The sequence below is a fragment of the Carlito syrichta genome, unplaced genomic scaffold, assembly GCF_000164805.1.
Source record: "Carlito syrichta isolate Samal-C Ts95f unplaced genomic scaffold, Tarsius_syrichta-2.0.1 Scaffold57715, whole genome shotgun sequence".
NCBI classification, from domain to species: Eukaryota; Metazoa; Chordata; class Mammalia; order Primates; family Tarsiidae; genus Carlito; species Carlito syrichta.
This window is the reverse complement of record NW_007001811.1, coordinates 177,087-191,901: the sequence shown is the minus strand read 5'-3', so window position 1 is coordinate 191,901 and position 14,815 is coordinate 177,087. Positions and strand designations below refer to the sequence as shown.

General features: G+C 45.8%; 1 protein-coding gene across 1 annotated transcript in view; it reads right to left on the bottom strand.

Annotated features, from left to right (window-relative positions):
- Positions 1 to 14,815, bottom strand: part of CACNG3 (calcium voltage-gated channel auxiliary subunit gamma 3) — a 98,692-nt gene that overhangs the window by 43,062 nt on the left and 40,815 nt on the right. The window lies entirely within an intron of this gene.

Genomic DNA, 14,815 nt, shown 5'->3' with positions numbered 1-14,815 from the left:
TGAGGGAAATTGTTTTAGGGCATGAAAAGCTTGCTAGATTTATCTTTTTGGCCAGTCTCATCTTTTTATTGATCCTGAAAGGTGTAGAAAAAAATAAAGATTTTAAAAACATAAAAGTGCTAAAAGGAACTCTTGAGAGAACTTAGTGTGAGGATATGAGCCTAGACTATGAGGACAGAGTGCCCAAGTTCAAATCCCGATCCTGCTACTTCAAACTGTGTGACCTTGGGCAAATCGCTTGACTTTTCTGAGTCTCATTTTCCACTTCTGTAAGTTGGAGATAATAGGATTTATCTCAGAAAGTTGTGAGAAATAAAGGAGTTCATCTATGTAAAGTTCTAGAATGGCGAATGTTTTGCTGAATATACTTTAGCGACTATAATTTTTTTGGAAAACAAATAGCTGCACACACTGTGGTTGTTATTTATTCCATGCTTACTGGTTACGTACTTACACATGCTTTCTTTTTTTTTTTTTTTGAGTTGGAGTCTCACTCTGTCGCCCAGGTTGGAGGGCAGTGGCACGATCCCGGCCACCGCAGCCTCGACCTGCTGGGCTCCGGTGATCCTTCCGCCTCAGCCTTCCAAGTAGCTGGAACTATAGGCGTGTGCTACCATGCCCGGCTTATTTTTTGATTTATTGTAGAGATGAGGTCTCGCCAAGTTGCCCAGGAGGGTCTCGAACCCGCGGGCTCAGGCAATTCACTCCCCTCAGCCTCCCAAAGGCGCGGGATTACAGGCTGAGCCACCGAGCCCGGCTCTTACACATACTTTCATTTAACCTTCACAACGTTACCCGAAGTTACTTATTATTATCATCCAGTTATTTGCAGATGAGAAAACAGGCACAGACAGGGTAAGCAACTTGTGCGAGGAAGCACAGCCAACAAGTGACAGAGCTGGTTTAGAACTCGGGGGTGATCTGGCTTTGACTGTTCTCTTCACACTCCACTTGTCTTTGTTATGCAACTCATCAAATCAGGGGAAGTAACATAGACTGCCTTTCTGGGGAGGGAGGGGATGCTTAACTCAGTTATGGACTGGAAGAGCTGGTGGAGCTCGTGAAACAGAGGGTAGAGACGTCCAGCGGGCTGGGCTCTCACTCAGATCCACATTAGACCTGCAGCTTCCCCACCCACAGAACGTGAGCCTTGTATAAACCACACTTCCTCGCTGCCTAGTACAGTCTGACCCCAGCACAAACATTCAGCTCTGTCATTCCTTCTTGTTGACTCAGATTTCATATTGAGAACAGGCTGGTGCAGGCTGACTTTAACATGTTTTCCAAATCACCTTCCAAATAGGTCAGGTCCAGGGACAGACATGATGACTGACCAGAAACTAGTCTGTGGTCTGTGGACAACAGTCCTGGCTTGGAGAAGCGTCAGTTCTGCCCTGTGTCCTCATTCACTGCTGTTTCTTTCTTTTGTTTTCTTTCTTTTCTTTTCTTCTTCTTCTTTTTGTTTTTTTTTTTCCCCAGAGACTAGGTCTTGCTCTGTTGCACTGTTGCCTGGGCTGGAGTGCAGAGGCACAATCATGGCTCACTGCCTCTTTGAACTCTTGGGCTCAAGGGATCCTCCCGCCTCAGCCTCTCAAGTAGCAGCTGGGACTACAGGCATGTGCCATCACGCCTGGCTAATTTTTATTTTATTCTATTTTTTTGTAGAGACAGGGCCATGCTATATTACCCAGGCTGGTCTCAAATTTCTGGCCTTAAGTGATCCTCCTGCCTTGCAAGAGGCCAAATTTCTGACCTCAAGTAATCCTCAGTTTTCTAAAGTTTTAGGATTACAGGTATGAGACGCCATGCTGAACTACATTTTGTTTCTTTATTACATATTTTAAGAGCACTTAGAGTGTGCTTGGCACTTTTTAATGGCATTGTACTTTGCTAACTCTCTAAATAACCCCATGGGATATTAACATTGTTCCCATTTTACAGATGGGAACATTGAGTTACTCTAAGGTCAAGTAAATTTCCTTGGATCCATCTGTAGAGATTTTACTCTTACCTTTTGCCTCTTACTGCGACTAAAAGATGCAACCCGAGTCCCCTGTGCCTGGCTTCCTGCTTCTGACATGGGAAAGGAAAACACCTTCAGAATGTCCTAAGAACCCGGGTCCCTTCTGGTTAAGCAGGACCCTGTGCAGTACCTGGTATTTGTTCCCTGTGGGGACATGGTGTAGACTGTGTCCTGGAGGAATGTCTGCCTCTGTTTGACCTCCACTGAGTTTATCTGTGCATACTGACTGAGTGGCTCAGAGAAGTATGTGGGAGCCCAGAAAACCCCTCGTTCTGTGTACATTCCTCTTTGAGGAGGAGAATACAAGGTGACATTCTAGTGCACAGACTCAAGCCAGATTTAGGTTTAAATCCCAGCAGCACCACTCACTCGCTCACCTATGTGACCTTGGGCAAGTCACTTAACTTCTCTGCCTCAGTTTCCCTTATCTCTAAAATGGGGAGGGCAACAATGCCCATCTCATAGAGTTTTTCTTTTCTTTTCTTTTTTTTTTTGAGTTGGAGTCTCACTCTGTCACCCAGACTGTGGTGCAGTGGCCGCTCCCGGCCACCGCAGCCTCGAACTGCTGGGCTCCGGCGATCCTTCCGCCTCAGCCTTCCGAGTAGCCAGAATTACAGGCATGCGCTACCATGCCCGGCTGAGTTTTTGATTTATTGTAGAGATGAGGTCTCGCTGCCCAGGCGGGTCTCGAACCCGCGGACTCAGGCAATCCACTCACCTCAGCCTCCCAAAGGCGCGGGATTATAGGCTGAGCCACCGAGCCTGGCTCTCATAGAGTTTTGTGAGGATTAACTGAAGTAATATATGTTAAGTGATGACAGCAGTGCCAGGCACATCATACACACTGTTAAATAAGAGCTATTTTCATTGTTGGCTAGCTCAGTGAAGTTGACTTCTTGATACCTTTCCTCTCACTCTGGAACATTCAGTTTGTCAGCAGATCTGTCAACTTCATCTGCAAAGCACATACCTCTTTGAAATACTCTTCTGCCTCACGCTGGCCTGAGCCAACACCCGGATGGCTCCAGTTACCTCCTTTGTAATCTCTCTGCTTCCAGTCCACAGTGCTATTTCACAAAGAAAGCCACTTCACAGGACTCCTCTGCTTTAAAGCCCTCCAGTGGTTTTTTGTCCTATTTAGAACTACATCTGAAGTTCCCACCAGGTAAGCATGATGCCTTCTGTGATCTGGCCCCTGTCCACCTTCTAGCCCTCATCTCCTCCCTTCTCTCCAACCCCTTGGTCACACCCAAGCTCCTTGCTGCCCAGGGCCTTAGACCTGCCACTCCTTCTGCCTGGAGTATATTTCCTCTTTTGTCTTTCTACTCAGGTCTACGCTCAAACGTTCCCTCTGCAGAGGGGCCCACTCTGCCATCCCACCGCGAGACAGACATGATCTGATTTGCTCTTTCAGAAGGTCTTTTGTCCTCCTTTGTGGATAAATCATCACGGACCCAGCGTGTTCTTGCAGTGTTTTTACCAAGTGCCACCAGGCACCAGGCCCCCCACAGGAGAGTATGTGAGCTGCCATTTATCTGCCACTCATCAGGCACTGTGCAGGGATTGTGTGCAAAAACCAGGACAAAGGAGTGATGTGGTAGATCGCCAGGAGGTCACAACCTGAGCTGGAAGCTGGCATGGGGGCTTTCTTACGCAGAAAATATCTCATGGCCCACAGCTATAGCGAGCGAAGTGGACTCTTACAGGTGCTGGGAAGCCTGGTGTTGAATCTTGGCTCTGGTGCTTGCTGTGATGACCTTGGGCCAGTTACTTAACCTCTCTGAGTCTCCCTTATCTCACAGCCCAACTGTTGAGTGCCAGAGGCAAAAAGTGTGGACTAGCACTTAGTGCTAACCAGGCAGTGGGTATCCTGCTGTTTTGTCTGTCTACTCGGCACATTCATTAGTCCTTATCTCTTTGTTCAAAGGCCTTAACTTTGTGCACCCTGGAGGGATACAGAACTGTGGTTAGGCACATGTGCCCAAAGCCTGCCTCCACAGCTTTATCAGTTGTGTGACCTTGGGCAAGTTGCTTGACTTGTCTGTGCCTTAGATGCTACATCTTCAAAACATGAATAACCATCTCTAGGGCTGATGTGAAGGCCAAATGAATTAACTTAAGAAATGTAGTCAGGGGCCGGGCACAGTGGCTCACTCCTGTAATCCCAGCACTCTGGGAGGCCAAGGCAAGAGGATTGCTCGAGCACAGGAGTTTGAGGCCAGCCTGGGCAACAGAGCCAGACCTCATTTATTTATTTATTTAGAGTTGGAGTCTCACTCTGTTACTCAGACTGGAGTGCAGTGGCCGCTCCCGGCCACTGCAGCCTCGAACTGCTGGGCTCCAGCGATCCTTCCGCCTCAGCCTCCCAAGTAGCTGGAACTACAGGTGCGTGCTTCCACACCCAGCTAATTTTTTATTTATTGTAGAGATGAGGTCTCGCCAAGTTGCCCAGGCGGGTCTTGAACCCACGGGCTCAGGCAATCCACTCACCTCAGCCTCCCAAAGCACTGGGATTACAGCCTGAGCCACCGAGCCTGGCCAGATCTCATTTATACAAGGAAATCAATAGATTAGCCAGGCGTGGTGGTGTGAGCCTGTAGTCCCAACTACATAGTTGTCCCTACTTGGGAGGTGGAGGCAGAAGAATCACCTGAGCCCAGGAGGCTGCAGTGAGCTGTGAGTATGCCACTGTACTCCAGCCTGGGCAACAAAGTGAGACCCTGACTTATTAAGAAGGAAATAAAGAGAGAGAGAGGATGGAAGGAAGGAAGGAAGGAAGGAAGGAAGGAAGGAAGGAAGGAAGGAAGGAAGGAAGGAAGCGGCATATAGGAAATGTTTAAAAACGGTTAGCTTTTACCAATGATAATATTAATTAATTAAGTGCTTACAATAGGCTCAGGCCTGGACAACGAGATGTAGAGAATACAGAAGCAGGTAAGTGCCACCCAGCCACAAAGGCAGCTTGTCGAGACGATGGATGGAACTGAGCAATACAAAGCGAAAACCAGCAAAGTCGCACAACTCTACAGATTCTCAAGTACAGAGAAGGGAAATGGGGGTGCCTGCCTGCCTGTACCCTACATTGCTGTAGGCACTAGAAGAGCAGACCACTTCGGGAATAGCCTAGACCTTGGAACAGCCAGGAGAGGATGGGCTCCTTCCCCCTAGGGACGTGGGCTGCTCTCATCCATGGTACAAGGGGTGAGCTGGGGTGACCCACCTGCCCCCAGCAAGGGCAGTCATTCCACCATTACTAGATTTCTTCCTGGGTCCCTGGATCATTTCTTCATTTGAGCAATGTTTTCTGAGTGTCCACAAAGTCAAAGACCCTGTCCCACACCCGGGAATTCCAGGGACAAGTCGGTGTTGGCCTCCACATGTCAACAGTTCAGAGTGCCATGGGGGAGTCAGATGTGTCAGAAAACCCATTGCTCCCTCAGACGCAGATGAGAGGACACAGGTCTGGCCCCATTGGACCAAAAAAAAGGAGATTCTTCTACCACAAGCCCAGGACTGCTGGAGGGATAATGGCTGCCTCAGCCCACCTTGTCTTAGAAGATGCCACCAACCCCAAAAAGTAGAGCCATGAGTGAGAAACGCAAAGGATACTTCGATGCAATGAAATCACCCACCAGGCAGGATTTCTTCCCTGGTGCCATGTTGCCAGCCACAGTTTGGTTATACATGGGACAATCCAGTTCTTCCAAGGGGACTCTGGAGCTGAGGTGACATCGACAGATGTCCCGAATGAACGCAAGGGAGGTGAGCCTTTGCGCCCCCACACGGCCCAGCCACTGGATATGAGAGGACTCTGGGAAGGGGGCGTGGCCTTGGCCGAGACAGCTCCCTTGTTACTCAGGGCAGTTCCCAGAGGGGGGCTCAGTCATGAACTGGCTGTGTCACATGAGAATGGTGGTGACACCTTCCACAGAGAGAGGAGCCAGTCTTGACTCTGCCTCTTACCAGCTAAGAGACTTCGGATCAGTCAGTTCCCCAGAGTCTCACTTTTCCCATATATAAAATGGAGACCAGACCAGGATGGCTTCACAGGCTGGGGTGAGAGGGCTTCATGGGGCTGCAGGTAAACCTGTAACAGAGCTTAGCAGTGCTATGAGAGGTCATTATTACTGTGCCTGTGACAGCACGGAGTATCACACTTAATGTAAACTCTGGCGGGTTGTGTGTGTGTGTGTGTGTGTTGGGGTGTGGGTGGACAAGAAGAGCTCTGGTTGGGAAAGAAGAGTGCCCAGGGAAGCTCCTCATAGTCGGGGACAGCTGTACTTTGAAGACACTGTAGTACTTGGCCGTAGAGGCAAGGAAATGGGACGAGGGAGGTGCCCAATGGATGGAAGGAATTGGTACTAGTCTAGGGATGGGAAAGAGCCCCCAACTGCCGGGTCGTCCCCGACTTTTGGGGCCAGAACTCCCTCCTTCGTTAGCTTGTATTTCTTCTGCACAGGAAACCATAACTTTGTAGCTTTCTGCTTCTGACACTGCCGTTCAGCCTTTTGACCTTGTTCAGTGCGACCGCTTCATCAGCCAGGAGGAAAAAGACGAAAAGCCCAGAAGAAAGAATAGGACCCTGGGCTTCCATGGGGCTAAATATAAGCCCCAGTCAAATGCAAAGCACCCCAAATGGCAGTGACCGCACAGTGGCTCCAAGAAAAGCCTGCTGATGTGATAAGTCCCACGAATGCTTGAAGAGCCATGGCACAGCTGGGTGAACGGCACCAAAGAAAGCCCGCCTGGTGGCTTCCATCAAAAGGCTCAGACCAACCAGATTGCAGTAAATATGCCCGTCAATTACCTTGGGTCGAAAGAATGCTGAGGTCAGTTCTGAGACCATCACTTTAAAAAATACAGGTACATATACGCACTTTATTTTTTAGAACAGTTTCAGGTTCACAGCAAAACTGAGCAGAAGGTACAGAGATTTTTTTCATATCCCCTGTCCCCACACATGCACAATCTCTCTCCATTGTCAGCCTCCTCCCATTATTCACATCCCCTGCCAGAGTGGTACATTCATCACAACTGATGAGCCTACTTCGATGCTTCATTACCACCCAGAGTCCGAGGTTTGCACTGGGGTTTCATCACTTTTTTGTAGTTCAAGTTCAGCCTTTGAGAGCCACACTCCCTGGATACCCCAGAAAGGATGTACACAGAGATCAGTGGGGGAACTGATTAATTAATTAACCAATTAGTTAAGCACTGCTCTAGTTACTGGGTCACAGATGTGATGATGTTGCATTAAAACTTAAAAAAAGGCTGGGCTCTGTGGCTCAGCCTGTAATCCCAGCACATTGAGAGGCCGAGGTGAGTGGATTGCCTGAGCCCACGGGTTTGAGATCAGCTCTGGCAACTTAGTGAGACCTCATGTCTATAATAAATCAAAAAGTAGCCAAGTGTGGTAGCGCATGCCTGTAGTTGGAAGGCTGAGGTGGAAGGATCGCTGGAGCCCAGCAGGTTGACGCTGGGGTGGCCATGAGTGAGCCACTGCACTCCAGCCTGGGCAACAGAGTGAGACTCCAACTCAAAAAACAAACAAACAAACAAAAAAACTTAAAAAAAAACCCAGCCCAGTCTATGTAGTTAGAAGCCAGGACAGTGCATTCCCAGTGCTGGTGGTGACCAGCAGGAGCACAAGAGAAGCTTCCAGGGGCTTATCCGGTGCCATTTCTTGATCTCAGTGTTGCTTACACAGGTATGTTCAGTTGATGTAATTTCATTGAGTTATATGCAATGTGTGCATTTCTCTGTATGATGTAACATTTTCATTTTTAAAAGCTTTAAAAAATTTAAAAGCTCTAAGTACCAAGGAAATGGCAATACTCTTTCTTAGTGTAATTAAAAGAAAACCACTATCCTTAAAATATGTATAAGGAAATCCTAATTTTTTCCATGATGACTAGTTTAATAAGTTTCTGAAATATTAAATCTTATTTTTAAAAACCTTTTTCAGCCGGGCTCGGTGACTCAGCCTGTAATCCCGCGCCTTGGGAGGCTGAGGTGAGTGGATTGCCTGAGCCCGCGGGTTCAGACCCGCCTGGGCAACTTGGTGAGACCTCATCTCTACAATAAATCAAAAAATTAGCCGGGTGTGGTAGCGCACGCCTGTAGTTCCAGCTACTTGGAAGGCTGAGGCGGAAGGATCTCCAGAGCCCAGCAGGTCGAGACTGCAGTGGTCGGGAGCAGCCACTGCACTACAGTCTGGGTGACAGAGTGAGAGTCCAACTCAAAAAAAAAACAACAACCTTTTTCTCTGTCTACTTTCCCCTCCCCCCACATGTTTTTCTTGCCTAAAACATGCTTAGTTGCTACTAATCCAACCCTACTGATACCCACAAGATCACTACCTTCTTCTACCTTCTTGGGACTGAAATTCTCTTTTTTTAAATTAATTTTTTTTTTTTTTGAGTTGGAGCCTCACTCTGTCCCCCAGGCTAGAGTGCTGTGGTATGCTCATGGCCACCCCACCGTCATCCTGCTGGGCTCTGGTGATCCTTCCGCCTCAGCCTCTCAAGTAGTTGGAACTACAGGCACATACTACCACGCCTGGCTAATTTTTTTTTTATTGTAGAGATTAAAAAAAGACCAGGCTGTAGAGGCTAGTCTCGAACTCGCAGGCTTAAGCAATTCACTCTCCTCGGCTTCCCAAAGTGCTGGGATTGCAGGCTGAGCCACCGAGCTCGGCCTTAAAATTTAATTTAATGTTTTTTTTTTTTTGGACAAGTCTTGCTATCTTGCCCAGACTGTACTTGAACTCCTGGGCTCAAGTAATCCTCCCACCTCAGCCTCCTGAGTAGCTGGGACTGATCATTGCAATACCCAATGCTAACGAATGAGATTCTAATGAAGGAAAACATTCTACAAGCAAACACATACAGAAACAAGTTAACTGCAGATGGCAGTGAATGCTACGAAGGGAATAAAACAGAGAGTTGGTGAGGGTGGGAATAGTAAAAGAAGGTTCCCTGAGAAATTGACATTTAAATTAAATCCTAAACCGGGCGTGTTGGCTCACACCTGTATAATCTCAGTGCTTTGGGAGACTGAGGCAGGAAGATAGCTGGAAGCCAAGAGTTTCAGAACAGCCTGGGTAATATAGCAAGGCCCTGTCTCAAATAAATAAGTAAATAAATAGTCCTGAATGATAAAAAGAAGCCTACCATAAGAAGAGCTTTCTAGGTAATGGGAATACAAGAATTAGGGGCCGAGCATGCTGGCTCATGCCTATAATCCCAGACATGGGATTACTTTGGGAGGCTGAGGCAAGAGGATTGCAGCCTGAGCAACATAGTGAGACCCCATCTTTACAAAAATAAACAAACAAACAAACAAATAAATAACAAACTAGCTGGGTGTGGTGGCATGTGCCTGTAGTCCCAGCTACTCAGGAGGCTGAGGCAGAAGGATCACTTGAGACCAGGAGGTGGAAGCTGTGGTGAACTGTCATCTGATTGTGCCGCTGCACTCCAGCTTGGGCAACAGAGTGAGATCCTGTCTCTAAATACATAAATAAATAAGGACCTGAGAGCTTCCTAGCATCTGACAGAAAGGTAGGTGAGGCTAGAGTAGGGGAGGGGGAGAGTGGTGGAGATGAAGTTGGAGAGGTCAGGGACAGAGCGGGCAAAGCAGCTGTTCCAGCCTCTGTTGTGCCTTCCAACCACCTGGGGAGCTTTGAACAAATACCAGCGCCTGGAACCCGTCCCAGCGGCAGATTCTGATTCAGTGGGTTGGATTCAGTAGCTGCGTTTCTTACAAGCTCCCAGGGGATGCTGATGCTCCCCGTCCAAGGGCCACACTTTGAGTAGCAAGGTTTTTGGCTATGATAAGGAGGCTTATTTTTACAGACCCATGGGAAGCCATTGGAGAATATTAAGCAGGATAGCTCGACCTTACGGATGTTTTTGAAAGATTACCCAGGCTACAATTTGGAAAATGGATTGGAGGGAGAAAAGACTGGAAGCCAGGGGACAGTGCTGAGGGATTAAAAGGAGGCTGAGTAACTTCTGCGGCTTTCCTGTTGCCTGAGGCCCTAGGGGTTCTGGCCTGCACTGGGATAGCTGGAGAGAGATTCAAAACTCACTGTGTCTCAGGCCTGGTTCTAGAACCTTCACTTGTGTCATCTCGCTAGATACTCAGAACTGTCCCATGAGGGAAAACTCACCCAGGTGATGACTTTCAAACCCAGATCCATCCCCAACCACAGAGATTTCAGACAGCGGAAGAATAGACAGTTGTTGTAAACAATAAGAAAATGATCATCAATGTTTCAACTCTTTCGTTACCAGCTATAGTGCTCTCTTGGGGGACAGAGTCCAGGCTGCATGCCAAGATGAATGAAGGCAGTGTGGTTTTCATTTGGAGGCCTGTTGCTGCTGGGTGGAGAGGAATTTTCCCAGTTCTGTTCCCTCCTTCTTTGTGTGATGCCTTCAAACCAATCCCTGTAGCTCCTGAGTCCAAAAAGTAGAGGAAGCAACAAAGAGCTCAGGGGATGGGGGACATGCCATCCCCAGGCAGGCTGAGGCCCTTCCTTGCCCTCACACTCTCCATGACAATATTGTCACAGAGCTTAACACAGAGCTGGGGGACACCATGTTTCTCCCAACACTGCAAAGAGAAGTTGACTGAGTTGGGTTTTCTTCTGGTATGCTAAGTTCCAGTGTTAATTCTTCTATCTCCGGAGAATCTAGATTTCAGCTTGTCTGGAAACTCATCGACCCAGGAAAGAAATAAAAGTAAATGTTTTTGCAAGACCAAATGACCCAATGATACCCAAATTTTCTAAATGTGAGACTCCTTTGTAATAAAAAAAAAAGATATTTGTGGACTCCCACATAACTGGTTGTTATGCTTTTTCTGTCAATAGGAGTACCGATACCAAGATCCCAAACTGGCAGTCCTGCCAGAGGACATATTTTGGTTGGCTCTTGCAGTGTTTTGAAAAGATTGACAATCACAGCCAACATTTTAAAACTGTAGGCGTTCACGCAAAAATCTAGATTTCTGGTTTTTGAAAAAAAAAAATCAGAAGACCTGGCAACAATGGGCCTACATTTCTGTAACAGGTCATGTGATTTCCAGTTTGTCAGAGTCCTCATCTAGAGCCTTCTTTTGTACGTGACCTGCCTGGCCTCCATAGGCACCTGATACAGGACCCTGTGTTTAGATTCAAGATCCCACAGTTTGCCCATGAGGTCCATGACCAAAAAAATTGGGAACAAAATACCAACTCTTTATCAGGGATGTAAAAGCTGTTTGGAAGCAGTTCAGATCAAAAGACCTTAGTCATCTCTCAAAAGAAGATTCTACAAAGTGAAAAATAAACATAGAAATAACACAGCTTTCTATCCGGGGTTCTTTGATGTTGGTGGTCTCTGGTTCTCAAAGTGGGTGAATTGTACAGACAGTACTTTCTGATTTGATCTCTTCAAGCAAAAGGGACTGTAAGTCCCACATATAACATGAGAAATGTGATCCTGGGATACATCATTCTATCTGTGTGTGTTTGTGTGTGTGTGTTTGTTTTTGTGTGTATGTGTGTGTGTGTGTGTGTGTGTGTGTGTTGTACAGACAACTTGATTAAGACCTGATTGGCAGCAAATGTTCAGAGTACACCTGTCTTCACCTAACTTCCCCCAAAAAAATTTTCATGGAAGTCAATTCAAAAGCTTTTAAAATATGGCCATCTTCAAGGAGGAAGAGGACTTAAATGATGTGATTGTGGCTTCAAATTGGAAACATCAGCATGAAGTCATATTTAGCTTAAGATACACACAGATGAATACTTTTTTAAAGCTTAAAAAATATGGAACTAATTATAAACATATCTTTATACATAGGTTAGTAGACACATTCACGCATTTCTATGGTCTGCTCACTGAAAGGACCCAGAAGCAATATTATCCCATAGCACTGAGCACATCTGGTACTCAGATCTTGGTTTCAATTTTCATTATCTGGTCAAAGAGCCAGGGATCCTTGGAGAAATGACTTCTTCTAGGGCTGGGGCAGGGAACATGCAAGACATGCCTGGAGCATCTTGTAGTGCCAGAAAGCAAGAAAGTATTCAAAATACTGACTGATGGGGGCATGTGAGGGGACAGGAGTCAGCTTTAAAAGCTCCCAATGCCACAGGTGAAACAATATGAGCAGCAAAATAAACAATGTAGTAATGGGTTATAATTCAGAGTATAAAATAAACATCTATGAGTCCATACTGATATAAATAAATGAGTGAATATGTGAGTAAATGCGGGAGAAAAGTCATATCTCCTGTAGAAAATAATTCCAAATAATTTATGCAGATATAGCCCCTCAAGGAAGTGGAGCTTAATTCTCTACTCCTTTGGTGTGGGCTGTACACAATATGACCACCTTCTATAGCATACAGTAGCGAAGGGGAGAAAAAAAAGAGTAATCCTACACTGAAGACATTTAACAAACACTACTTTAGTCAGGTGATCAAGGTTAATGTCACTAGTGTCATCAGTAGTAAATCATATTGCTAGCTTGTACCCTTGACATGATATGTTGAGAAGGACATTTTATCTTTGTGGACCTCCCCTCCCAAACACATAACCCCTCATTTAGTCATGAGAAAAACACTGGCCCAAGACAAACTGAGGGACATCTTATGGAACATCTAACTAGTATGACTGGAAACTGTCAAGGTCATTCAAAACAAGGACAGTTTGAGAAACTGTCATAGTCTGGAGAAGCCTAAGGAGATGTGATGTTACTAAACATTCTATGGTATCTTGGAACAGAAAAAGGATGCTAGTGGAAAACTAAGGAAATAAGAATAAAGCACAGAATTTAGTAACTAATAATGTTTCAATATGAGTTATTCGTTGGAACAAATGTATCATAGTAATATAAGATCTTAATAACAGGGGAAGCTGGATGCGGACAGGAACTCTCTGTGCTATCTTTGCAGCTTTTCTATAAATCTAAAACTATTGTGGAAAAATGTTTATTTAAAAATATGCTAATTGCTGGGTGCAGTGGCTCAAGTTTGTAATCCCAGCATTTTGGGAGGCCGAGTCGAGAGGATTGGCTGAACCCAGAGGCTAGACTAGCTTGGGCAACTTGACGAGACCTTGTCTCTACAATAAATCAAAAAATTAGCCTTGTGCGGTAGCATACGCCTGTAGTTCCAGCTAATTAGACGTCTGAGGCAGAAGGATCGCCTGAGTCCAGCAGGTTGAGGCTGCGGTGGCCATGACCATGCCACTGGACTCCAGCCTGGGTGACAGAGTGAGACTCATACTCAAAGCAACAAAAAAAAAAGCTAGTCTTTTGACTCAGTAATTTCAGTTTCAGAAATTCCATCATAAGGACACTATTATGCATGTGTGCAAGAATTTATTTACAATGACATATATGTGTGTGTCTATAGTTTTTAATTGAAAACAAACTGAGCAGCCAATAACTGGGCATTAACTAAATAAATTATGGTACATCATACCATAATTTCATCCAGTCATTAAGTGATGCAGGAAAATATTTGTTGATGTAGAAAGTATGATCATGATATTTTAGTAAATGAAAATGTACTTTATCAAAAAAGTCTAGGATAATTCCATTTTGGTTAAAAAGAAAGGATAGCTCCATAAGAGTAGAAAATATACATATGTATACACTTAATGGGGGTTATCTTTGGGTTAAGAAAATAAGAGGATAATTATTACTAGTTACTTTCAAGCTAATTTGTATTTTCTACTTTTTTTTTAAATTGAGATCTTACTCTGTCACCCAGGTTGGAGTGCAGTGGCACAATCATGGCTCACTACATCCTTGAACTCCTAGGCTCTGGTGATCCTCCTGCCTCAGCCTCCCAAGCAGCTAGGACTATAGGTGTGTGCCATCACACCTGGCTAATTTTTTAATTTTTAGTTTTAGATATGTCATTTCCTGGACCTATCTCAAACTCCTGGCCTCAAGCAATCCTCTCACCTTGGCCTCCCAAAGCACTGGGATTAGAGGCATGAGCCACTGCGCCCAACCTGTTTTCAAAGTTTTCAATGGTGAATAATGCATTACTTTCGTAGGAAAAAAGAAAAGCAATTATATGTATATATGGATAGATAGATAGAACTTTTGTAAAAAAGAAAAAACACATGCCTCCAGGCTCCAGGCCTAGGCCGAGGACTCTCACGCAGGCCACTGTGGCAGTAGCTCTGCAATAGGGTCCAGCCTTGCCCCTTTCTCAAGGCCACTATAAAAATATGGGGAGAGCCTTTTCAGGGCAAGGCTTTTCTTGCTGACCACGTCTGAGAAACAGAGAACAAAGTAGTTTGCATGGCTTCTAGAAACTTGCAGAGATGTTCTGCCCCTTCTTTTACTCATTAATCACTTTATGCTCCGTTTCTTAGTGGTCTCAGGCTCTAAAGTTGAGCTTCTAAGAGGTTTCTGTTTGCTCAAGTTGTCAAGTCTGAAGGACACTTTGATCTGCCTAGCGGGTAGTATGTTCTCCATAAACATTTGTGGAGTGAGTGAGTGTGGAGTGAGTGTCAGTGAGTGAGTGAGTGGATGGGAGGATGCTGTCTCTGTTCAGCTTGCTCCATGTCCTCTCTTGCTTGCAGTTCTAAGTCAACAGGGTGGGGGCTGTGGATCTTGGAAGCCCAGACCCCTGTAGTGGACTCGTTCTCACCCAGTGGCCTATGGGAATCCCCAGAGCAGCTTGACAACATGCTGTTGCTCAGGGTTCTAGTTTAGGGAGCTCTGGAGGAGGGGGCAGACATCAGGATTTTTTTTTTTTTTTGAGATGGAGTCTTACTCTGT